The sequence below is a fragment of the Chamaea fasciata genome, unplaced genomic scaffold, assembly GCF_029207755.1.
Source record: "Chamaea fasciata isolate MVZ Bird 193981 ecotype frontalis unplaced genomic scaffold, bChaFas1.0.hap1 SCAF_29, whole genome shotgun sequence".
Lineage (NCBI taxonomy): Eukaryota > Metazoa > Chordata > Aves > Passeriformes > Sylviidae > Chamaea > Chamaea fasciata.
Genome location: NW_027094114.1, coordinates 4,723,933 through 4,747,937, shown reverse-complemented (window position 1 = coordinate 4,747,937; position 24,005 = coordinate 4,723,933). Strand labels below are relative to the sequence as shown.

General features: G+C 52.3%; 1 pseudogene; it reads left to right on the top strand.

Moving 5' to 3' along the window:
• Positions 1-424: 424 nt before the first annotated feature.
• LOC136302534 (histone H3-like centromeric protein A) lies at positions 425-3,366 on the top strand (annotated as a pseudogene).
• The last annotated feature ends 20,639 nt before the right edge of the window (positions 3,367-24,005 follow it).

Below are 24,005 nucleotides of genomic sequence, written 5' to 3'. Positions count from 1 at the left end.
TCATAGTGGGATCATTCTAGTAGGGACAGGAATTGATTTGGACCATTGGGGATGTGACAGGGATCATACTGGGAGCCGTTCTGTTCATACTGGACTCACACTGGGAGTGACTGGAAGGCACTAGAATCATATGGTGGGGGACTGGCATCACACTGGGATCATTCTGGGAGTACCTGGAACCACGTGGATAACCGGGAGCAACGGGAACTACACTGGGAGTGACTGGGATCACACTGGGACGATAACCGAGACTCCGCTGGGAGCGCCAAGGCGCGAGGTGCCCGGGGCGGGGCCATGCAGATTTATGCTAATGAGCCCACGGCTGCCGCGGCACCATCGAGTCGCGGCGCCCGGCGGGGCAGAGCGGTGGCGCACCCCAATTGGCGCGTGGGAGAAAGTGACGTCAGGAGAGGCGCGGCGCAGCGGGAGATTTGAACGGCGCGGCGGATCCCGAGCGTGAGGTCCCGGGCGGGGAGCGGGAGGACTCGGGGGGCCCCGGACACCGGGGGCCGCCCTGACCCCCCCTTCCCCCTCCGCCTGGTCCCCTCCAGCCCTGCCGGACGCCTGGAATCGCCCTGACCCCGCGGTGGACTCGGCTGCACCATGCCCCGCCCCAAGCCCACGCCAAGACGGCGCGGCCACCCCGCAAGCCCCCCACCGCCCCGGCCGCGGGCACGCAGTGAGTGAGGGGACGAGGACTCCCCTTATAGACACCCCCTCTGGACCTCCCACGTCGAGGCCCCTTTTAGACCCCCCTCCAGAGCTCTTATGGACCCCACTATAGAGCTCCCCTTATAAACCCTCCCCCGCCCCCCCACCTGTACCCTATATACCTGTATACCTGTGCCCTATATACCCCTGCCATCACCCATAGTCACCCCACACTCCCTCTCCCCTATAGCTCCCTATACCCTGTGCCCTATAACCCCCGTACTCCCTGCCTCCTGTAGCTCCCCTGTATCGGCCATCACTGTAGCTCCCTATAGATCCCTCATGCACGCAATGTCCCCCCAGACCTTAGAGATCCCTTATAACCCCCCCCAGCTTTCCCCTGTCCCCCCGGCCCTCATAGCCCCCACTCCTTAGATCCCCTATAGGCCCCTGTGTCCTCTCATGCCCTTTAGATCTCCTATACCCCCCATGTTCCCTCAGAGCCCCCCATCTGTGCCCCCCAGGCCAAATAGATCCCCTAAAGCCCGTACAGACCCCCATCCAATGCTCCCCCAGGGCGCCGCCCGGGTCAGGGAGCACTGCAGGAGATCCGCAGGTACCAGAGCAGCACCTGCCTGCTGCTGCGCCCCGGCCCCTTCGCCTGCCTGGTGAGAACCCCCCACATCCCAAAATGAACACTCCTGCACCCCAAAATCCCCGGACACCCCAATTTCCCTGATGGAACCTCCCCAGCACCCCCCATGGACTCCCAAACTTCCCTGGGACCACACAGATCATCTCAGATACCCATAAAATCTACTTGGGGACCCCCAAACCCCTCCAGGACCCCCCCAAATCTACCTCAGGACCTCCAGCATTCTCTGGTATCTCTCAAACCACTCTGGATCCCCTCTCCTGGGATCCCCAAATCCATCTCAGGACACCCTAGATCAACCCTCTTGGGCTCTGCAACCTCTCCCAGAACCTTCCAATCCACCCTGGGATCCTTCAGCTCCCCACAGGCCTCCCCCAAATACCCACTGGGACCCTTCAAAAAAATTTTAGGACCAAAATCCAAGCCCCAAATCTACCCTGGGATCCCTGAAATCCAACCTGGAACCCTCCAGTCTCCCCTTTTCCCCCTCCCAAACACCCATTGGGACCTTCCAACCCCCTCCAGACACACCAAGTCACCCCCCAGAAACCCAAATCACTCCCTGGGACTTCTCAGGACCACTCCCTTCCCCTAGGGTCCCCCCTCAACTCTGTTCCAACCCTCCCCATGTCCTTGTCCTCCCCATCCTTGTGACATGGTGGGCCTGTCCTCCCCCAACATCCTTGCATATCTCCCAATGTCCTTCTGTGGTTCTAGACATCCTTGTGTCCCGTAGCCTTCAGAGGCTGCATGGGTTGGGTGTTCCCTGTGCCCCGCCCCCTGTGCTGGCACTGTCCCCCCTGTCCCATCGGGATGTCCCCTCCCCAGGAGAGTGTCCACATGTTCCCATGGCCAAGGGTATTCCCAAGATGTTCCCAGAGTGGTGTGTCCCCCCTGCCTCCCACCTGGGGTCTCTGCAGGGTGTCCCCATCATGATGGGGACATCCCTCCTCCCCCACTCCCCAGTGTATCCCCAGATGTTCCTGTCCCCAGCGTTCCTGCCCCTGGAATGTCCCCAAGACAGTGTCTCCATGTCACCAGGGTGGTGGCCCCAGCCCGGGTTATCCCCAATGCCCCCACATCCCCTCCATATTGTCCTGATGTCCCTCCACTCCCTGTGACCCCGATGCCCCCATGTACCCCCTCCACATCCCCTCCCTGCTGCAGGTGCAGGAGCTCTGCCTGCTCTTCACCCGCGGGGTGGATTACCACTGGTAGCGCATGGCCCTGCTGGCCCTGCAGGAGGTAGGGGTTGGGGGGCTCAGGTGTGCTGGAGGGGGGGGGTCACAGAGGGGCTGGAGGGGTTCTATGGTTGCTCTGGGGGTGTCCAGGGGGCTTAGGGGGGGGTGGGGAAGGGAGCTGAGGGGGATCTCATGGGTGGTGAAAAGGTTTCCATGAGGATTGGGGTTCTGTGGATGCTTGCAGGGGGGTCTGTGGGTGCTGGGGGTTCTCTGGGGGACTGGGGAGGTCCAGGAAGGTCTCTTTGGGTGCTTGGATGGGGCTGAGAGGTTTGTTGGGGGTATCTGATGGGAGCTGCGGGGGAGTCTATAAGGGTCTCCATGGGCTGGGGGAGGTTAATGGGTGCTGGACAGGATTTCATGGATGTTGAGAGGGTCCCTGGGAGACCTCTGGGTGCTGGGGGGGGGGGTCCCTTATTTTTGGGTTCTGTTGGGGAATGGGGATGGGTCACTTGGTGTTGGTCCCCCATCACACGTTTACAGGCACACATTTACAGGTTTCAGTACCCCCAGTCGCCCGTGGGTGGGTTTGGAAGGACCCTGACCCCTGGGGGTGTGTTTTGGGGGGTTGCTGCCCCCAGGGGGTGCTGTGAGGGTTGGGGTATGCTGGGGGGTTTTGCAGACCCCCCCTCAGGTTTTGGGACACAGGCAGCAGAGGCCTTCCTTGTGCGGCTGCTGGAAGACGGATACCTGTGCTCGCTGCATGCCCGCCGAGTCACCCTGTTCCCCAAAGACCTGCAGCTGGCCCGGCGCCTGCGCGGGCTGGAGCAGGGGGGCATCTGAATGGGACCCTCCTGAGCCCCTGCAGAGACCCAACCCCCCAGAGCCCTGTACTGGGACCTTCACCCTGGAGCTCTCTCCTGACAATCTCACACCCTAAACTTACTGTGACCTCCTATGGGACCCTCTAAGCCCCCCAAACCTCAGGGACCCCAAATATCCCCCCTAAAATCCCAGCCCCGCCCCCACCCACCTGGTTTGGGATACCCCCTGTTTTGGGGTCCTCTCAGCCCTCTTTTTCCCCAGACGTGCTGGTGCTGAGTTTGCTGGGGAATATTTTTGTTACTGAACCTTCAAATAAAGTTAACTCAAATTGTGGACAGGATGGAAAATTGCTTTGACTAAACCCCACTCTCTAATGACCCTATAAGCAGCAGTACATCTGATGATGAGGAAATCACATTACAAACCCTATTTAAAGATAAAACCTTCGATGATAGTCAGGGTCTGTGTGGAAAACACTAAAAGTAAAAAGGATTTTTAGGAGCTGAAAAAGCAGGCCTCAAGCAGAAAAAGCTGAGAACTCAGCATCTGCTGCAACTGAAAAGTTTGAAATTAGAATCTAAGATACAGTAGTAGAGCAAACAAGGACATGGGAAACAAAAGCTGAGTTTCTAGGTTTGGCTTGAATAAATCTTAGCACTGCAGAAAATGTATGCCTGACTAGATAGTAGAAGGTCTTAAGCTTAGTAAGGGTATTGTGAATTTTTAATAGAAAAGCATACAAGCAAGCATTGTTCAAAGCAGGTGTCCATGTGCTATAATTGATTGGCTAAACTCTCTGTAAGCTTTAGCAGTAGACTATTGGCTGAAAAGTTTTTAAGATGCTCTGTAACAAAGAAATTTGTGGCTGCTGCAGGCAGGCAGTGAGCTGTTGCTTTTTCCCAATTGTCTCTACCCCTGTAATGAGACTGACACTTCACTAAAGATTGAGAACAGCTACCCCAGCAGTCCCATCCCGTTCCTGCCTTCGCCAACACACATCTGAAAAATGTTACTAAAACAGTGTGGTACAGCAGCCAAGATAGCAACTTTCAGGGAAAGTATAGCAGACTTACATGGGAATTGGAAACTGGTTATGTTTGGAGAGTACCTCTGACAGGGGTGATTGAATCATTTGTCTGAGGCAGAGGCCCATGGCTTCTGGGGGCCAGAAGTATTTTTAATGGTGGGTGACTAGAGAAAACTGTGGTTTTTAACTCAGAGTACTGCCTATTGGGCAGGAGGTTGGATCCATTAGAGAGGCGTGATTTGCTTAGGATCAAGACCCCAGCCATAGATCACAGGACAGAGAGTGTACAGAAGGCAGCATGTTTGCAACTAATGAAAGACGGATGTTCCAGGACAGCCCTCACCTACATCACTGGTTATCCAAGTGTGTGGCTCCCATGGTTAGAGTTTTGCTGGACATGATAAAACACTGTGGCAGAATTACAGGGTCACTTAAGGCAAGTGTTGACCCCAAGAGAGGAAGACAAAGGGAAAAGACCTTTAATATGGGGAGAGAGATCATAGGGGCTAATTAGCTATGGCAGAAGGATGGGTTTCACTGATTGATTAGTAAACAGAACACAATCAGGAGATTGGAATCACAGCAAGGAAGCAGACTGCCCAAAAGGGAGCAGCAGGGTCCCAGTGCTTGATGGAATGCAGTGTAAGCGAAAGGCTTGCAGAAAGGAATTTCTCAGGAAGTGATAAATTATCCACTGCTTCTCTGGAGAATGTAGTGCCTGGAATGGAGTACGTGGGGAAAAGGAAAGTTGCATTCCTTTGCCACAGGCAGGATAAAGATGTTGATGTGGGAGTTGGAACTTCTGAGAGACCTATCATTACTGTGGCCCCACAGGCCAATGTTAACTGGAGTCTTAAAAACAACTTTCACCACCCTCAGTAAGTGAGCTGGGGGGTGGTGGCTGCAAACATTTAAGGAGGCTCACCAAAAATAAAACTGACACAGAAAATGAGGTATCAAAGTCATCACTGGCTTCTGAGATGGAGACAGGAGAAAAAACTGAGAATCCAAGTTGATAAACTTATAACTGAGAAAGATCATCTTAGGAACCTATTTGCTTCAGCAGAGTGTAAAGAAAGACAATTTTTTGAGAATTTGAATAGGGAAAATTATAGAACAGAGAAACAAGATCTGAGAGATGAAATAGTATGAAAGCAGCTGAATTATCTGCTACTGAGAACAGCTGCAGAAACAGTTTCAGGAAGAAAAGATGAAAACTGAAAGAAAAGGCAAATGTGATGCCAAAGCAAGCTACCAATTCACCCTGTATTGTACAGAGTTCGTTCAGGTGGCTGATTTGCAAAAGCATTCCAGGCACAAACCAAGTGAGACTGAAATCCAACAAGTGGAATCCTATCAATACATATGTACTAATGATCCATACATCCAGATTCCAGTTGGTTCTTGTCAACAATTAATTACATTTCTAATAGATACAGGAGCACAACACTCAGTGCTAATGAAGCAGGATGCCAAGAAGCTGGGTGTATGACCCAGATGCCAAGAGTGATAATCACTGAAGTAAATGGAGCAAATGTTATCTGCCAAGTTGCTAAGGTTAATTTATGGCTCCTGGATGAGAAGTGGATATTGGCTACTTGCTTTCCAATCAAAGATCACAATGACAATATTTGGGGTTTTGATGTTCGTTCTGAATGATCAAATCTGTTGTCTGCCTTATGGCAGTGAGTCAATGTTAATGTCTGAACATTAGCCTGAACCCTAAAAGGAGTCCAGAGACTGTGCTGACTCCACGTGGCACCTGCACTCCCTGATCCAAGGACTGCTAGTGTATCCCAGTGCTGGATTTTTGCTGCAGGGAGAAGTGGAATTTCTAAGTTCTGGCCAATTTGGCCTCACTAAAAGCTGAAGTACCCAATACTGCAAACCTGACAGCCACAATATAAGGACCTGTGTGCTTGGACATTGATGGAGTGGTGATAGATTTAGAGAAAAAAGGTACTATCACTCAGTCACACTCCTATCTCTCCTGTCTGAGAAAGTGGCCAGTGATCATTTTAACACACTCGTCTCATAGATGTTTGCCAGTGTTTAGCCAATGTTTGCTGTTGGCATTGCCATTATGTCACAGATGACAAAATATTCTGAGTTGAAAGGGACCCACAAGGATTATCAAGTCCAGCTGTTAAGTAAATGGGCCATACAGAGACTGAACCAATAACTGTGGTGTTATGAGCACCATGCTCAGACCAACTGAGCCAGTCTCAGGGTCTGGCTCATGAAAGAGCCAAACAGACAGTTGTGGCTTATGGTTTGTTACAGGCAGTTGAATGCCAATACCACATCTACAATCACTGCTGTACTAAACTTTGCGGAACTGATAACTCAAATTAGGAGAGCAACCTACCCATGGAGGGCAACTCAAATTGCAGGAGACCCCCCTGAAAACATGGGAAGCAGCAACAGTGGTGGGCAAGCACTTCATAAAGTAGAAGTTGAGATTCCTCCTGAGGAATGTCAAGGCCTAACATCATGAAAGACCAAAGAAATATTCACTATTCAACTCAACTGCATTTAAAGAGATGGAACAGAGATTCTGAGTGGGAAAAAGGACTTTCGTCATTAGTCTGAATGATTAAACAACTTGAGCCACTAAGGGGTAATCTGTCCAGGGTAACACTGCAGAAATTCATCCTGCTTTTTCCTTCCAGGAATGGTATCAGTAATGATTCCAGCACACCCCCACTGAAGATCAAGTTAACCATCGAAGGACAACTTATCCTTCTTGCAGAAGCAATCACTGCCAGCAGGAACCAAATTTGGTTCACACATTAACAAGCTGAACCTACAGGGTGGAGTCACTTCTTTTATTTAAGCTAATAAGTATGGTAACTTAGTACATGCATTCTACATCACAAATGCTTTTCAGATGTAAGTGCAATTAATTGAATATGTCCAGGGATTTTACCCATTACCCAAATTAGATAACTCTTCCAATATTATGTCCAAGGATTGCTCCCACCAAAAAGGTGCCATGATAGAGAGTTCTTGGTTGGCCTTTACCTCCCCTGCGCAGCCTCTCATCAGTACTGCAAACACGGGGGCTACATGCTTTCCTTTCTATTGAAAAGAACTCTCATTTTCATCCAGGAGCTTATCATTCAAATGTGAATACCACCTCTGATATTACATATGCCCAAGGATTAATCTCATACAAAAGCTACCAGGTCAGAAAGCTTTCATTGATCTTTACCACCCTAGGGCAGCCTCTAGCCACTGCACCTAAACCACTGGGGCTACATGCTTTCCTTCCCATGGTAAAGCACTCTCATTTTCTTTCAGGAGCTCTGTCCATTGGAGGTAAAAGCCAGCAAGACCTGTCTGTCCACATTTTGTATGAGAGCAATCCTTGGATATATTCAGTACTGGAGGTGGTATCCAAATTTCAGTGGTGAGCTCCTTAAAGATGATTGAATCACTTTTACAGGGGAAGGAAAACACCTAGACCCAGGGTTCAAAGTGCAGATTACATGCTGCCCCAGCGAGGTAGAGTCCAGCAACAGTTTTCTGGCCTGACACATATTGTGTGGGAGCAATCCTTGGATATATTTAATGTTGGAATGTTGTATCCAAAGTAAGGTGGTGGACTCCTGAGGAGGATTAAAGTGCTTTTCCATGGGAAGGAAAGGACATAACCCACTGTTTCTTGTGCAGATATGCTTCCCAGGGGAGGTAAAGACCACGAAGACATTTCGGCCCTGGATCATTTTGTGTTAGATAATCATTGTATGTATTCCATATTGGAGTGTGGCTCCAAATGCTGCAACTGTGCTCCTGAACATTATGTGTTTGCCTACCTTTCCTTGGGAAGGCAAACACATAATCCTGCTGGTGATGTTCAGATGACTGCAAAGTGAAGGTAAACTACAGCAACAACTTTCTGTTCTCACATTTTTTGTGTGGGAGCAATCCTTACACATTCAGTATTGGAGCTTGAATCCAAATGTCAGAAGTCAGGCCCTGAATGACAGTACCTTCCTTAGAAAAGTGAAACTCCCAGTCCTAATATTGGTGCTGCAGATGATTATTTGCCCAGCAGACAGACATGCCAGCAAGACCTTTCTGTCGTGGAGCCTTTGTTTGGGAGCAATCCTTGGACATACTCAGTATTGGAGGTGGTACACAAAACTGTGTGTTTGACCCCTGAAATGGAATGACACTTCTTTTACATGGGAAGGAAACCAGCTAGCCACAGATTATAAAGTGGAAAGGGGGGGGAAATGCCAGCAAGACTTTTCTGCCCCAGTCTATTTGATGTGAGAGCAGTCCCTTGATTGAATACTGAAACTCAGCTCCAAACGCCAGAAGTAGGTTCTTCAGTATGAATCAGTGCCTATTCTTGTGAAGGGAAACACCATGTCTGACTGACAGGACAGTAGATGATCATCTGCCAGGTGGAGGTGAAGGCCAGCAAAATGTTTTTGTCCTGAAACACTGTGACTAGTGATTTATTTTCCAAGGAAAAGCAGTGTCATTCCATTTCAGGAGCACATATGAGAAATTTGGAAACCACCTCTAGTAATGAATATGTCCAAGGATTGCTCCAATAGAATAGGTGCCTGGAGAGGTAAGTCTTGCTTGCCTTTTCCTTTCCTGGGCAGACAATCATCTGCAGCACCAACAGTAGGACTAGGTGTTTCTCCTCCCAAGGAAACGTTCTTTCATTCCCTCTCTGAGCCTAACCTCCTAAATTTGGTGCCAAGCTCAAAATCTGGATCCATCCAAGGACTGCTCCCACACAAAATATTCCAAGACAGAAAGGTCTTTACCTCCCCTGGGCAGCCTTTCATCTGCCCCTGAAACACTGGTTACCTGAGGCATCATGGGCCCACTGAGCCAGAAATAACTCACCTTTGTGTGGCCAGTCCAGACCCAAGACACTTTAATCCTGGCAGCCCCATCCCCCTGTCTGTTGTTGTGCTGCCCTTCAGTGCCCGACTCTTGGGTGCTTGAGCATCCACAGGAGGGACTTTCACAGCCAACTTCTCCCATGGCCAGTGATGTCTTGCCCCAGTCCAGCAGCTCAGATGGATTTCCCTGCACTGCCAGTTGTCCTTTTTCCATTGTTCCAGCCACCCCACAGAGCATTTGCCACCATCCATGAGTAAGTACAGAGGCAGAGTGTTGGCCACTTCTCTCATTCAGCCATATCCAAAGCCAGCTAGATGGCTTTAAATGCTTTAGGCTCTGTAACCTGACTGCATCCACCTTGTCCTTCAGTGGCTTCTACAAGTTGTCATGTAGGACTCCATACAGCAGCTTTCCACTTTTGATGCATCCCTACAATATGGCAGTGTAGTAGTTTGAAGGCAAAACAAATGAGAGGCTCCAAGTCAGAGATACAATTTAATAGGAAAAAAAGGAAAGAAAGTAAAATAAAATAGATGCAATAATACAAAAGACCACTGACAGAGTCAGAATACAACCTGAGCGTAGTGATGGAAGCAGTCCAGATGAGGTGGTCTTCCTGAAGCAGTGATCTTGTAGAAAGGTCTGGTAGCTCGGGTCCTCTGGGAATCCAGTGGGTAAGGGCCCCTCTGGTGTTCAGAGTCTCAGCTTATATCCAGGCTGGAATGCTTGGTTTCTCCCTCTGGGCGGAGCATCTCACAATGGGATGGTGAGTCATGTGATAAGGCCTAATGGGCCCATTAACAGGAGGTAGTCCAGGAGGGGGTTATCTGTCAGCTGTGTAGCAAAGGTGCTGATGGGCCCATTAACAGAAGATAAGCCAGAGTGGAGGAGGCAGGGAGCACTGCCTCACCTGGTTTCAACAGTTCATGAAGATGGTGATAGAATATACTTCAACCCAGGACAGGCAGGAACCATCAGTAAAGAGAGAGTGACGCTTTTAATTTTCTGGTAGCCGGGGCCTCTTAGCATGTGCCACCTTCACCTCTTCCTCTGCTAATGATAATTGAAAGTTTTGCCTCTGGGCGAGTTTGTAATGACTTCCAAGATCCCTTCTTCAAAATACTACAGTGCCAGGAAAGCCTGTGTTTCCTTCCTGTGGGTCAATAGGGATATGGCTACTATTTTGTTAGCCACATCCACTGGAATCTGACAATGTCCATTTTGCTATTTTACTTCTAAAAACCGAATTTCCTGGGAAGGTCACTTAATGTTACTCTGTTTTATGGCATAACTAGACTTCAGGAGGATCAGGATTATCTTCTTCCCTTTCTCAAAAGCTTCCTCTGCTGTGGTACCACTTTTCTTCCTTGGACTCCCATTCAACTGAAGTTCTAACATGCCCAGCATGGCAGCACTCCGTGATGGTGTGGCTTCATTCACTGTCAGCCCACTGTCAGTGTCCACTGTCCATGGGACTCAGGCAGGGGCCATGCAGGGCTATTGAAGGGTTAGCGAGTCTTGCTGAGCACGCCCAGTTGTCCAGATCATGGATCAGCTCATGAACGGGGTCCTGAAGTCCAGTGTCATGTTGCCAATAGGACACTGTTGTACCTGCTGTTCTTCAACCCTCAGCAGTCCCACAGCAGAAGGGTCCTCTGAAAGACAAAGCAAGGGATTCAGCTATCTGAATTTCTTCTGTCTCCACAGCAGCTCTCCCAAAGCCCAGTGATGTTGTTTTGGGTCCCTGAAATACCTCTTCTGAGGTGATCTATGCCAAGGATACACAGAGCCTCAAGGCCACTGACAATGGAGTTTTTCTGCCACTCATGCCCAGCCAGGAGCACTTCAGCTTCCAGTATAGTCCCTGTTGGGATCCCCCTGTCACCCCAGAAACAGAGATGGATTCTGCCCTTGCATGATGGCATCAGGGTACATTGTGCACCAGTGTGGCCTTGTGCTCCTGTGGCTCTGCTGTGCCAGGCCATGGATCCACACAGTCCAATAGACCCCACTGTCCTTCTCCCACACCTGGCTGGAGCCAGGGCCCGTCTGGCTCTGATCACGGTACTCGTTGCTCGCTTCTTGTCAATAGGAGCTGGAGGTCCTTTCCAGAGGGTCAGAAGTAACATCAGCCCTTCAATTCTGCCTGAGGACTTGCCCAGCGGAAACGGAGCGGCATTTTTCCTTGAAGAGTTTTCTGTGGTGATTAGTTTTCCCTCTCAACTCACATACCTGTGCTGCCAAGGCAGAGGTGGGTTTTCCATCCCACTCCCTCATGTCTTCACCATGGTCAGGCAGGTAAAACCACAAGTCACCTCATGATGTGCCCCCTCTCTCTTAAGCAGGGGGCGCTTGCTCCCTATAGACACTGGTCTGTACTGGTGGGGCACGGGGCACTTCTTAAGTTGCTGGTAGTCTCCTTTAAATTGCTGGAGGTCCCTTCCACAGATGCAGGCCCGTAGGGTGAAAAAGATACTTTCTTCATATTGCCAGAGTTTGGTAACCAAATTATCCACTCTTTGTTCTCCTTCTTCCCATGACATCACTGCCAATGAGCTGGTATACGATGGTGGCACCTCAGTAGGAACTTCCACCTGTCTACACTGAACCTCATCTGGATCTACAGGGGACTGTAGGTCTGGATGCAATCCTGTGCCATATGCCCCAGGATGATCCTGCCTGAGCAGGGAGGTTGGACCAGATGACCCCACTGGTCACTTCCAATCAAACTGATTTTCTGATTCTGTGAAAGCAGGAGCAACTCACAAGTGATGATGGAATACGGACAATTGGTGGAAAGAAAATTCTGACAGTTACAGGGAGGAATGATGGCACAGGGAGCAGGACAGACCAACAGAATAAAGCAGGAAGAGGAGCATGAGATAAACAGCGAGGATGGCAGGGAGAAGGTTTCCCACTGGACTCCATAAAATTACATCACAGAACTGATCTGATTGCCTTCCACGACAGGACAGTTCCTGGATGAATGAGGGGAGTGACATGGGTCCAGGCTCCCTTGGCAGCCCTTTGGAAGGACTCAGCAGGTGGGAAAGGTGGGCAGGGAGGAGCCTCACCTGTCCTGCCATGTCCCACAGGGCTGGGAGACAGAAAAACCAGCTGAGAGTAATGCAACAATCACAGTTCTGTTTCTTCCAAACTCAAACCTGGAGAAAACTCCATCCATCCCTTCAGGGACACAAGCTAGGTTTCACCTCCCAAACCCCAAACATTTTGAGGTGAGGAGATTGTGCCAGACGAGGATATTTTCCTGGTTGATCTCCAGAGGCCCTTCCAACCCCAACTATTCTTTCACTGCCCAAAACACAGGCAAGGGCATCAGCAACCACGTTTTGGGTAGTTTTCCTCAGCTCCTAAAGTTTCCTGATCCTTTTCCTTTTCAAAATCCTCACTTTAGGAAAAATGAGGTGTCAGGACCTGCTGGATGTCCCCACATTGCCTCCCCAAACCTGCAGCAGCTTCCAGGAGAGAATCTGCCATGTCTGAGTGAAAGTATTTTATTTTTCATAAAAAACATGAAAAATGTTGTAACCATTTAGGGGAATGGTCTTTCGCCTTTTGACCCTTCTGGAATTTCCTCCTTACATGTCCACACCTAATTGGCTGAATGCCAGGACCTTCCCAAAATAGGAGACTAGATAAGACCCCTGTAATACTTTTGTTCTCTCTCTTGATGCCCCTGGACCCCTTCGAGGAATAAACGCCTTGGAATAATCTGGGGATAAGAGCCTCTTTTGGATCTTCTGTCTTGTCCCTTCGGAGATATTCCTCCAAAGCCTCTCCAGAGCTAGCCCCAGGGGGGGCTGCAGGGGGAATATTTTCAGAAAAATGCTGCTTTTATCTCTAAACTCTCTAAGTCTTTCCTGCCACACCCCGTATCACTTCAGAACAGGGGATTTATAAACCTTAAAATCCTTGAGAAAAGTAACATTCACAGTTAAATTTTATTTTGGTGCAATCAAGGCTTTGGTCTTGTAGGACTTGGCGATGGTCACTGGGAGTAGCCCAGCAAAGGAAAACTATGACCAATGGAAGGGTAAATCCTGCACAAGTTGAAGTCCTGAGAAGAAAGTACCTGCCTTGCAGATGTGCTGCAAGAAGCCTAAATAAGTAGCATCATCATCTCTTTATTTATGAAAGGTGAAACATTGACGTCTAGCATAACACAGCCTGGACAAATTATGGAAAGTAAAATAACATTTTAAAGCAGCAAATCCATGTTCCAGAGAATTCCATGACACAGGAGTAAATCCATGATTTACTCTTAAATTCACTTTCTGGTTCAAACCAAACCCACCTGATCTCCCATTTGAGTTCACCTGACACTAGCTAGAGCTTGGGAAATATTTCTTGCTCTGCTGATGCCTCCTTTGGTCCCAAGTCCCTTTCATTGCTGTTGTCCCTCCTCCCTGAGTAGCTCCCCAGGTGCTGCAGGTGCCAGTGCAGATTCCCCTGCAGCCCTGGAGAAGAGAGTGAGGCAGGAGTTGCCTCTGTGCCCCAAGTGCCTCCACCTGAGGGACTCACTGCATGGAAAACGACCTGGAGCAGTTTCTGAGGAACTCACACCCCCACTACCCATCTCCCCTAGGAGCTTTTGCATCATGTTTTCTCCTCCTACCTCTTTGAAGTGTGAGTGATGGAGCAGCCTGGGGGGACACCTGGGGTCAGCCAAGGTCACCCACCCCAAACCTCCCCCACTTTTAGAATCCCAGGCTGGTTTTGGTGGGAAGGCCCTTCAAAAGTCATCTTGATCCATCACCTGCCATGGACAAGGACATCTTCCACTATCCCAGGTTGCTCCAAGCCTGTCCAACCTGGCCTTGGACACTTTCAGGGATGGAGCAGCTGCAGCTTCTCTGGACAACCTGTGCCAGGGTCTCAGCACCCTCACAGGCAGGAATTTCTTTCTGGTATCCCATCTAACCCTGTCCTCTGGGAGGTGAAAACCCTCATCCTCCATCCTGTCCCCTGACAAAGACCCTCCCCAGCTCTCCTGAAGGCCCCTTTCTATATTATATTTTATTCTCTATTATATTTATAGCTACATACGTATCAGTCCAAAAAGTGGCTCAGGCAGTCCATGACTAGTTGTGGCCACCTGGGGTAGCTCCTTTTGGGGGGTGTGGGGGAGTGCTGTGGATTCGGGCAGATTTATGTGTTTAGATGGCCTCAGGAGGCTTTAGAGGGAGGTTTGGGAGGGTCCTGAGGGTTGGGGAGGGGGGGGGCGGGGCTATGGAGCATTTTGAGGGGACTCTAAGGGTATTTGAGATCTAGTGGGGAGTCTGTAGGGGATGGAGGGGGAGTCTCTGGGGTTTTCGAAGGGCTATAGGAATGTATACTTCCAGTCCCCAAAGTCCTCCCCACCTCTTCTGCACCTGACAGGATTTGATCTCCACCTGTCAGGGAAGCTCACCACACAGACTTCCCAATTCCCATGAAATTTTAGATGTGTGCAACATGCAGGAATGTTTTTCCTGCAGTTTCCCTGGCTCCAAGAGGGGACACGGGAGCCACACGAAGGGGGGGGGGGGGGGGGGGGGGCTTGTCCACCCCCCACGTCGGCAATTGCAGCTTTGATTCAAATTTTAATTAAAGGCTGTTGCTGATACTGCGATAGGGTCAGGGTCTTTCTCTACATCGTCGTCATCACACCAATTCCCAGAAGACACTTGAGGGGCGCTTGGGGGGCAGTTAGGGGGTGCTCGCAGGATCACTAAAGGGTCTGGAGGGGCACTTAGGGGTCGGGAGGCAGTTGGAGACCACTTGGGGGTCCGAGGAGACACACGGGGCATTTTGAGGGCAAGGAGGGGACGGGGAAGGGGGGCGGGGAGGGCGGACTTAGGGATCCTGAGGGGCACTTGAGTGTCAGGAGAGAGAAACTGGGGGTACTTATGGGGCCCCGGGGGGCACGCACGGTTTAGGGAAGCACTTGGGGAGCAGCTGGGACGGCACTCAGGGAACAGTCCCGGCTCCGAAAGGGCTCTCAGGGGCCGCGGGGCATGCCGGGAACCGCACTCCCGGCGCTGACGACGTTCTGCGGGACCCCGCGGTCTCCCGGGAGTTGTAGTCCAGCAGCGAGTAAACTGGCGCGGAACAAGCGGCCAATGGGCGGCGGGAGGCCTGAGGGACTTTTGGGGTTCAGGGGGACACCAGAACCACCCGGCGGCCGTGAAGGTGAAGAACACAGGTGAGCCCCGCCCCCACGGGTCTGGGGGTTCCCCACCCTGAAATGCCCAATAACCCCTCCAGGCGCCCCTATACACTTCCTAGTCCCCCCAGACACCCTCCCCCAACCCTGTCCTGGGTCCGCCAAAACATCCCACACACCCCCAGATCGTTAAAGACCCCCCAAAGCCCAAGGGTCCCCCAATTCCCTTCCTGGACCCCCAACATCTTCCACAGGTCTCCCCCAACATCCCTAGAGTCCCCCCCACCCCCAAAAATCCCCTAGACCTCTTCTGGACCCCCTATAGACACGCAGTGCCCCCCTCAACCACTCCCAATTCCCAGCACTCCCCGTACAACCCCCAAACGCCTTCTGCAGCCTCAGAGCCCCTCCAAACACCCCACACACCCTCATGTACCCCCTAGAGACACCCAGCACCCCACCAACGCCCTCTTTGGAGCCCTCAGAACCAATGTTCTTGAGGACATATGGGGGGAGAAGGGACTGGGGGCAATCCCAAAGGTGGGGGAGGTAAGGGAGGGGATTTTGGAGGTCTCCATACCTCCCTGGTGCAATTTTGGGGTGTCACTGCTTTATTGGCCCCACCATGGGTTGAGGGTGCCCAGGTGGGCATTCCAGGAGGGTCTCAATGGCCCTAGGGTGGGGAAAGGGAGAGCAAAGGGGGGATTAGGGGCATTTGGGGGAGGTGCAGGGGCAGACCCCTGAAATCTGGGGGCAGGGGTGTCCTACCTAAGGTGTCCCATTATGGCCCGGCGGTGGCATCGCAGCATCCAGAGGAGGGGGTCACGCAGAGGGGCTGGGGGTCCTGCATTTCACAGGGAGTGGCAGTTCCACGAGTGTTCCCCCAGCTCCACATGGGATTTCCTGAGCCAGAAGTGCCTCCCCAACCTACAAGTGCCCCCTCAGCCCCTCAAGGGACCCCTGATCCACAACTGGCCACCGTGGCCCATGAGGGCACCTCCAGCCCCAGCAGTGACCCCTCTGGCCTGCAAGGGTTCATCCAGCCCAACCAGTGACCCCTCTGACCCACAAATGCCCACTAGCCCTCAAGTGACCCCATGAACCTCAAGCACCCTCCTGCCGCAGGTGACCCCATGACCCTCAAGTGCCCCCCAGCCCTCAAGTGACTCCCTTGCCCACAAGTGACCCCATGACCCCCAAGTGCCCCCCAGCCCTCAAGTGGCCCCATGACCCTCAAGTGCCCCCAGCCCTCAAGCGACTCCCTTGCCCACAAGTGACCCCATGACCCCCAAGTGCCCCCAGCCCTCAAGTGACCCCTAGCCCTCAAGTGACTCTCTTGCCCACAAGTGACCCCATGGCCCACAAGGCCTCCTCCTCCTCCGGTGCCTCACCCAGTGGCTGCTGCAAGGGCATCCCCTGTAGGCCATCACGAGCACTGCTCCTGATTGGTTGTGGGGCGTCAGGGGGTCACGTGACCTCAAGCCCCGCCCTCCCTGGCCCAGGGGCACAGGAAGCGCCAACCTTGCCGGCTGCAGGGCACCCTGGGAGTCACATGCCTGCCAATCTAGGGCACACCGCAGAGCCCCGAGGCGATCATGTGGCCCACAGAATGGCTCCTGCCGCAAAGGGACATGGGACTCTCGTTTCCCGCAGGGTGGCGCCCTCTGGTGCAGAGATGCACAGACACTGCTGCTGATTTCCCAGGCGGCCTCGTGGGAGTCACGTGACTGTGAGTGTAGTGCCCCCTGCAGGGTATACGGAGAGCTGCTCCTCATTGGCCAGAGGATCTCGTGAGTGTCATGTGACCTCCAACATCGCTCCTGCCTACAGGGTTCCTGGGAGGCAGCCTGGGGTGAGGACGTCCCCTGGTGCTTGCAGAAGTGTCTCGTGATTGGCCATGGAACCTCAGGGGGGTCACGTGACTCCAAGGGCACCACTCCATGCAAGGCCCCGGGGGGATCACGTGACCTCTCCCGTGGCACTCCCGGCAGGGCATCCTGGGGAGCAGCGGAGCCCAGCAGGGCCCTGCCCATCAGGGGCGTGTCCAGAGCTGGCTCCTCCCCTCGGCACCGCCTCAAGCGCCATTGGACGAGGGGGTCATCTAGGATGGAGGCGCAGGGGGCGGAGCCAAGCAGAAGCTTCGCCGTCTCTGGCCCGTGAAGGCGGGGCCTGAGCAGGGCCTGGCTGGGGGGAAGGAGAGTGTTGGGGGAGGGGCGAGGACCCCCGAAATGCTGACCCTGCCCTGCCCCCCCTCGGGGCTGGTGGTTTCGGGAGGAATGTGAGGGGCTGCGGGACGCACTAATGGGCAGAATGGGGGATCCGGGGCATCACCTGGGATTGGCTGTTGGGGGTCCCCGAGGCGCTCTTGGGGAACACGGGGCAAGGGAGTGAACTGGGAGGCATTTAGGGGTCGGGGGTAGCATTTGGGCGCAAGGGGAGCACTTGGAGTCCGGGACAACACTCAGGGAATGGGGGAGCAGATTGGGGTCCCCAGGGGGCACTTGGGGATCCCGAGGGGCACTTGAGGCCGGGCTGCTCTCCCACCTCCTTTGCACCAGAAGCTCCGTTCGCTGCTCCAGGCTGAGCCTCTGCGGGGGGAATGCGGGGAGTCACGCGGGGTCCCCCCTGACCCCCCCAAATTCCGCTCTGGTATCCCCCAAGCCCTCCCCCAGCGGACCCCTCAGGCCTCACCCGCCCCATCGCCCACTCTCTCCTTCGGTTTTGCCCCGGCGCTCCGAGCTCGGGCGCTGATTGGTTAAGGGTGGGGACAGGCGGGCCCTGCGGCCAATGGGAGGCGGGGGCGGGGGAAGGCGGGAAGCGGCGGCGCCGAGCGCGGGGGGGGGGCGGGGCGGGTCCCTGGGAGGGCTCTGGGGACTCCCGGAGGGCTGCGGGGGCTCTGGAGGCACCGAGAGAGTCCTGGGGGTGTATGTGGGGGTCCCTGGTGGGGACTGCGCGTCTGTGGGCGCTGAGAGATACCCAGGGAGTTTTGGGGATTACTGGGGTGGTTTTGAGGGTCCCGGAGAAGTTGTTCGGGACCCACTGGTCGGGGTTTATGGTCGGGGGAGGTTGGTGTGCTTCTGGGCGTCCTAGAGGACATTTGGCGGTCGAGGAGGGTCCCCGTGTGGTTTGGGAGTTCCTTGGGGTGGTTAAAGTGGCAGCTGGGTTCCCGCTGACAGAGACCCCCAATCTCCCCCATGGACCCCCTAAATCTCCCCTGGAAACACCAAGCCCTCCCAGGGACCTCCAAACCCCGACAGGACCCTCTCTGCGCCCCATTGATCCGTAAGCCCGTCCAAGGGAATGACACCAAAATTGGCTGGAAAATAAACTTTGTAACCCAATCTGAAGCGTTAGGAAGCAGGCATTCTTTATCTGCGCAGGACAGACTGAAGGATTTCTCCTTTAATCTGATGTGTGTGGGGAGAATTCACAACAGGGTATGGTCCTGGAGGGAGCACGAATGGGGGTCTCTGGTGGTCATATTCACGGAATGCTTCCATATGACAGGTGACCTTTTCTTAAATGTGTTCCTTGGGCATGCACTGTTCCTTCTTGGTACATGAGGACAAAAACCCCACTACATTCCTCATTACCTATTTCTCCACTGGCTTCAGCTATGCTTGTGATCCACTGTGCGTACCTTGACATCCTTTCATTGTTTTTGCCAGTTAGTCGTTAAGCTCCATACGGCACCTTCAGGGCAAGTGAAAATTTCCCTTCTCCGTGTCATTTGTCAGGAACCCCAAAACCCTTCCAGGGACCCCCAACAGCCCCCAGGGACTCCCATCTCCATGCAGGGACCTTGTGGTTTGGGGAGTTCAGAGGGCTGAGGGGGTCCCCGGGTAGTTTTGGGGGATCCCCATGTGGTTTTGGGAGTCTGTCCTGGGTTGAAGTATATTCTATCACCATCTTCATGAACTGTTGAAACCAGGTGAGGCAGTGCTCCCTGCCTCCTCCACTCTGGCTTATCTTCTGTTAATGGGCCCATCAGCACCTTTGCTACACAGCTGACAGATAACCCCCTCCTGGACTACCTCCTGTTAATGGGCCCATCAGGCCTTATCACATGACTCACCATCCCATTGTGAGATGCTCCGCCCAGAGGGAGAAACCAAGCATTCCAGCCTGGATATAAGCTGAGACTCTGAACACCACAGGGGCGCTTACCCACTGAATTCCCAGAGGACCCGAGCTACCAGACCTTTCTACAGGATCACTGCTTCAGGAAGACCACCTCATCTGGACTGCTTCCATCACTACGCTCAGGTTGTATTCTGACTCTGTCAGTGGTCTTTTGTATTATTGCATCTATTTTATTTTACTTTCTTTCCTTTTTTCCTATTAAATTGTATCTCTGACTTGGAGCCTCTCATTTGTTTTGCCTTCAAACTACTACATTTTTGGCGCCCAACGTGGGGCACAAGGCACTGAGAAAAGCCAGAATTACAATTTTGAATTGAAGAAGACACCTGTTCGCTATGATGCTCAACATGCTTACATGTGTCTTATATCTATCTCTCTATATTTTTCCACAACTGGGGTACTATCTGCCAGTCTTAATGCTACTGCGTAGACCAGGGTATGGTACTAAAATTGCTTTAGTGGTCTATTATTTCCATTGCTTGATAAACTCCGAGGCAATGAACATTATTCAGAATATACAGCCACTTTTGTTTTCTTGTTCTGGTATAGGATGCTACATCTGGGGCCTCAACAATCTCACCCAGCCCCTGTGGGGAGGGGTGAAGAATGATTTTTTCCAGCTTTTCAGGCATGACACAGCAGTTTTTGAAAATATGGAATACCCTCTGGATGCCAAGGACAGCATGATGTTGTTGTTAGTCCTGCTTTGTCTTCTCTGCACGGCCCGCACCATGCTTACACTACCTAGTGTGATACAGTGTGTTCTGGAGGAAGAGGGAAAAAGAAGCAGAGCAACAATATCAGTGTCTACACAGAGTGTCACAGAGGCGAAAGGAACCAAAGGCAAGGCAACAGTGTCCTCATCTACACAGACCCTCACAGAGGAGAAAGAAGCCAAAAGTGAGGCAACAGTGTCCACATCTATGCAGACTGTTTCAGAGGAGAAAGGGACTAAGGGTGCCATCAGCATCTCCACACAAACCATCACTGAACCGGAACAGCCTAAACCAGTAGCAGTTGCCCCCGTTCAGAAGAAGAAATCAAGGACCAAATCAGTCCGCATAGTGACTGATGAGGGTGTAGCAGGACCTTCACAATCTGCAGAAGAGACAGAGCCAGAAATCATCACTCGCTCTCTATCTCTGGGTGAGCTGCGTGACCTGTGAAGGGAATTCACCCGCCAGACCAACGAGTCCATCCTGACCTGGCTGCTCCGCATCTGGGACGCTGCAGCCAATGACACCATTCTGGATGGAAGTGAGGCCAGGCAACTGGGATCGTTGTCCCGGGATGTGGTCATTGACCAGGGGATTGGGAAAAGCCAAGAACCTCTCAGCCTCTGGCAGCGACTGCTAACAAGTGTGAAGGATAGATACCTTTGTAAAGAAGACCTCCAAGTGCACCAAGGAAAATGGAACACAATAGAACAAGGTATCCAATGCCTGAGGGAATTGGCTGTGTTGAAAATCATTTTTTCAGAAGATGAGAGATTTCCTAAAAACCCAGATGGTGTCCAGTGCACATCACGGATGTGGTTGAGATTTGCACGGCTCGGACCCGAGATGTACTCACGTTACCTGGCAACACTGCATTGGAGGGAAGGTGAGGACAGGGTAGGTGTCTTGGCTAATAAACTAAGAATTTATGAGGACACTGTCACTGCCCCAGTTCGTACCCATGTCTCGTCTGTGGAAACAAGACTGGCTGAGCAAGTCCGGAACTTGATTGAAGAAGGCCATCAGAAACTGAAAAAAGAACTTAAGGAAGAAATTTGCCATATCCAACCAGAGCCAATGAGAGTCTCTGCCATTAGGAGCAGGTGTTCCCCAGCCAGGGAGAGAGGATACACACCACGAGCTAACCTCTGGTCTTTTCTTCAGGAGCATGGAGAAGACATGAGGAAGTGGGATGGAAAACCCACCTCCTCCTTAGCAGCCCGGGTACGTGAACTGAAAAGAGAAACACCTACCACAAAGAGCCCATCTAGAATCAATGTTGCTCCGGTCTCTCGTGCACAGAACTCCAGACGGTACAGGAATGATGATATGACTGATCCTCTTGAAGTAACCTCAGAAACATATTTACAAGAAGAGAGCAAGGTATGCCATGACCAGGAATAGGGGGGCCCTGCCTCTAGCCAGGTAGAGGAAAGGGACAATCGGATCTACTGGACTGTGTGGATCCGATGGCCTGGAACATCTGACCCACAAAGATATACGGCTCTGGTTGATACCGGTGCTCAGTGTACTCTGATGCCATCAAGGTATGTGGGAGCGGAACCCATTTCCATTTCTGGGGTGACAGGAGGATCCCAGGAGCTGACTGTACTGGAAGCTGAAGTAAGTCTAACTGGGAAAGAATGGCAGAAACACCCCATTGTGACTGGTCCAGAGGCCCCATGCATTTTGGGCATAGACTATCTCAGAAATGGGTATTTCAAAGACCCAAAAGGATACCGCTGGGTTTTTGGCATAGCTGCTCTAGAGACAGAAGGCATCAGACAACTGAGTACCTTGCCTGGACTCTCAGACGACCCCTCTGCTATGGGACTACTGAAAGTTGAAGTACAACAGGTGCCAATCGCCCGAGCAACAGTGCACCATCGGCAATATCGCACCGACAGAGACTCTGTGGTCCCCATCCATAAGATGATTCGTGAGCTGGAGAGCCAAGGGGTGGTAAGCAAGGCTCGTTCACCCTTTAATAGCCCTATATGGCCTGTGCGTAAGTCCAGCGGAGAATGGAGACTGACAGTGGATTACCGTGGCCTGAATGAAGTCACACCACCACTGAGCGCTGCCGTACCAGACATGTTGGAGCTTCAGTATGAGCTGGAATCCAAGGCAGCAAAATGGTATGCGACCATTGATATTGCAAATGCCTTTTTCTCCATTCCTCTGGCAGCAGAATGCAGGCCTCAGTTTGCCTTCACCTGGAGGGGCGTGCAGTACACCTGGAACCGACTGCCCCAGGGGTGGAAGCACAGTCCCACCATTTGCCATGGACTGATCCAGGCTGCACTGGAAAAGGGTGAGGCTCCAGAACACCTGCAATACATTGACGACATTATCGTGTGGGGAAACACTGCAACAGAAGTCTTTGAGAAGGGAGAGAAGATCGTTCAGATTCTCCTGAAGGCCGGCTTCGCTATCAAGAGGAGCAAAGTCAAGGGACCTGCTCGAGAGATCCAGTTTCTGGGAGTGAAGTGGCAAGATGGACGGCGTCAGATTCCCACCGAAGTCATCAATAAGATCACTGCAATGTCTCCACCGACCAACAAGAAGGAAACACAAGCTTTCCTAGGTGCCATAGGCTTCTGGAGGATGCACATTCCCGAGTATAGCCAAATTGTGAGCCCTCTCTACCTGGTTAGCCGCAAGAAGAACGATTTCCACTGGGGCCCAGAACAGCAGCAAGCTTTCGCCCAGATCAAGCAGGAAATCGCTCATGCAGTAGCCCTTGGCCCAGTCAGGACGGGATCAGAGGTGAAGAATGTGCTTTACTCTGCAGCCAGGAGCCACAGTCTGTCATGGAGCCTTTGGCAGAAGGTGCCAGGTGAGACTCGGGAACGACCACTGGGATTCTGGAGCCGAAGCTACAGAGGATCCGAAGCCAACTACACTCCCACAGAGAAGGAAATCTTAGCCGCCTATGAAGGAGTCCAGGCTGCCTCAGAGGTGATTGGTACTGAAGCACAGCTGCTTCTGGCACCTCGACTACCGGTGCTGGGGTGGATGTTCAAGGGAAAGGTTCCTACCACACATCACGCCACCGACACCACGTGGAGCAAATGGATCGCCCTGATCACGCAGCGCGCCCGTATTGGAAACCTGAATCGCCCTGGGATTCTGGAAATCATAACAAACTGGCCTGAAGGTGAGACCTTTGGATTATCCTCTGAAGAAGAGGAGGAGCAAGTGACACGGGCCGAGGAAGCCCCACCATATAACGAGTTACCGGAGAGTGAGAGACGATATGCCCTTTTCACCGAAGGTTCCTGCCGAATTGTAGGTGCCAACCGGAAATGGAAAGCTGCTGTATGGAGCCCCACACGACGAGTTGCAGAAGCTACCGAGGGAGAAGGTGGATCGAGTCAGGTTGCAGAGCTTAAAGCTGTCCAGCTGGCTTTGGATATTGCTGAACGAGAGAAGTGGCCAAGGCTCTATCTCTACACTGACTCATGGATGGTAGCTAATGCTCTGTGGGGATGGCTGGACCGCTGGAGAAAGGCCAGCTGGCAGCGCAGAGGGAAACCCATCTGGGCTGCTGAGATTTGGCAGGACATCGCCACCCGAGTAGAAAGGCTGACCGTGAAGGTTCGACACGTGGATGCGCACGTACCCAAGAGTCGGGCTAATGAAGAACATCATAACAATGAGCAGGTGGATCGAGCTGCCAAGGTGAAAGTATCTCAGGTTGATCTAGACTGGCAGCACAAAGGAGAATTATTCCTAGCTCGTTGGGCTCATGATGCCTCTGGTCATCAAG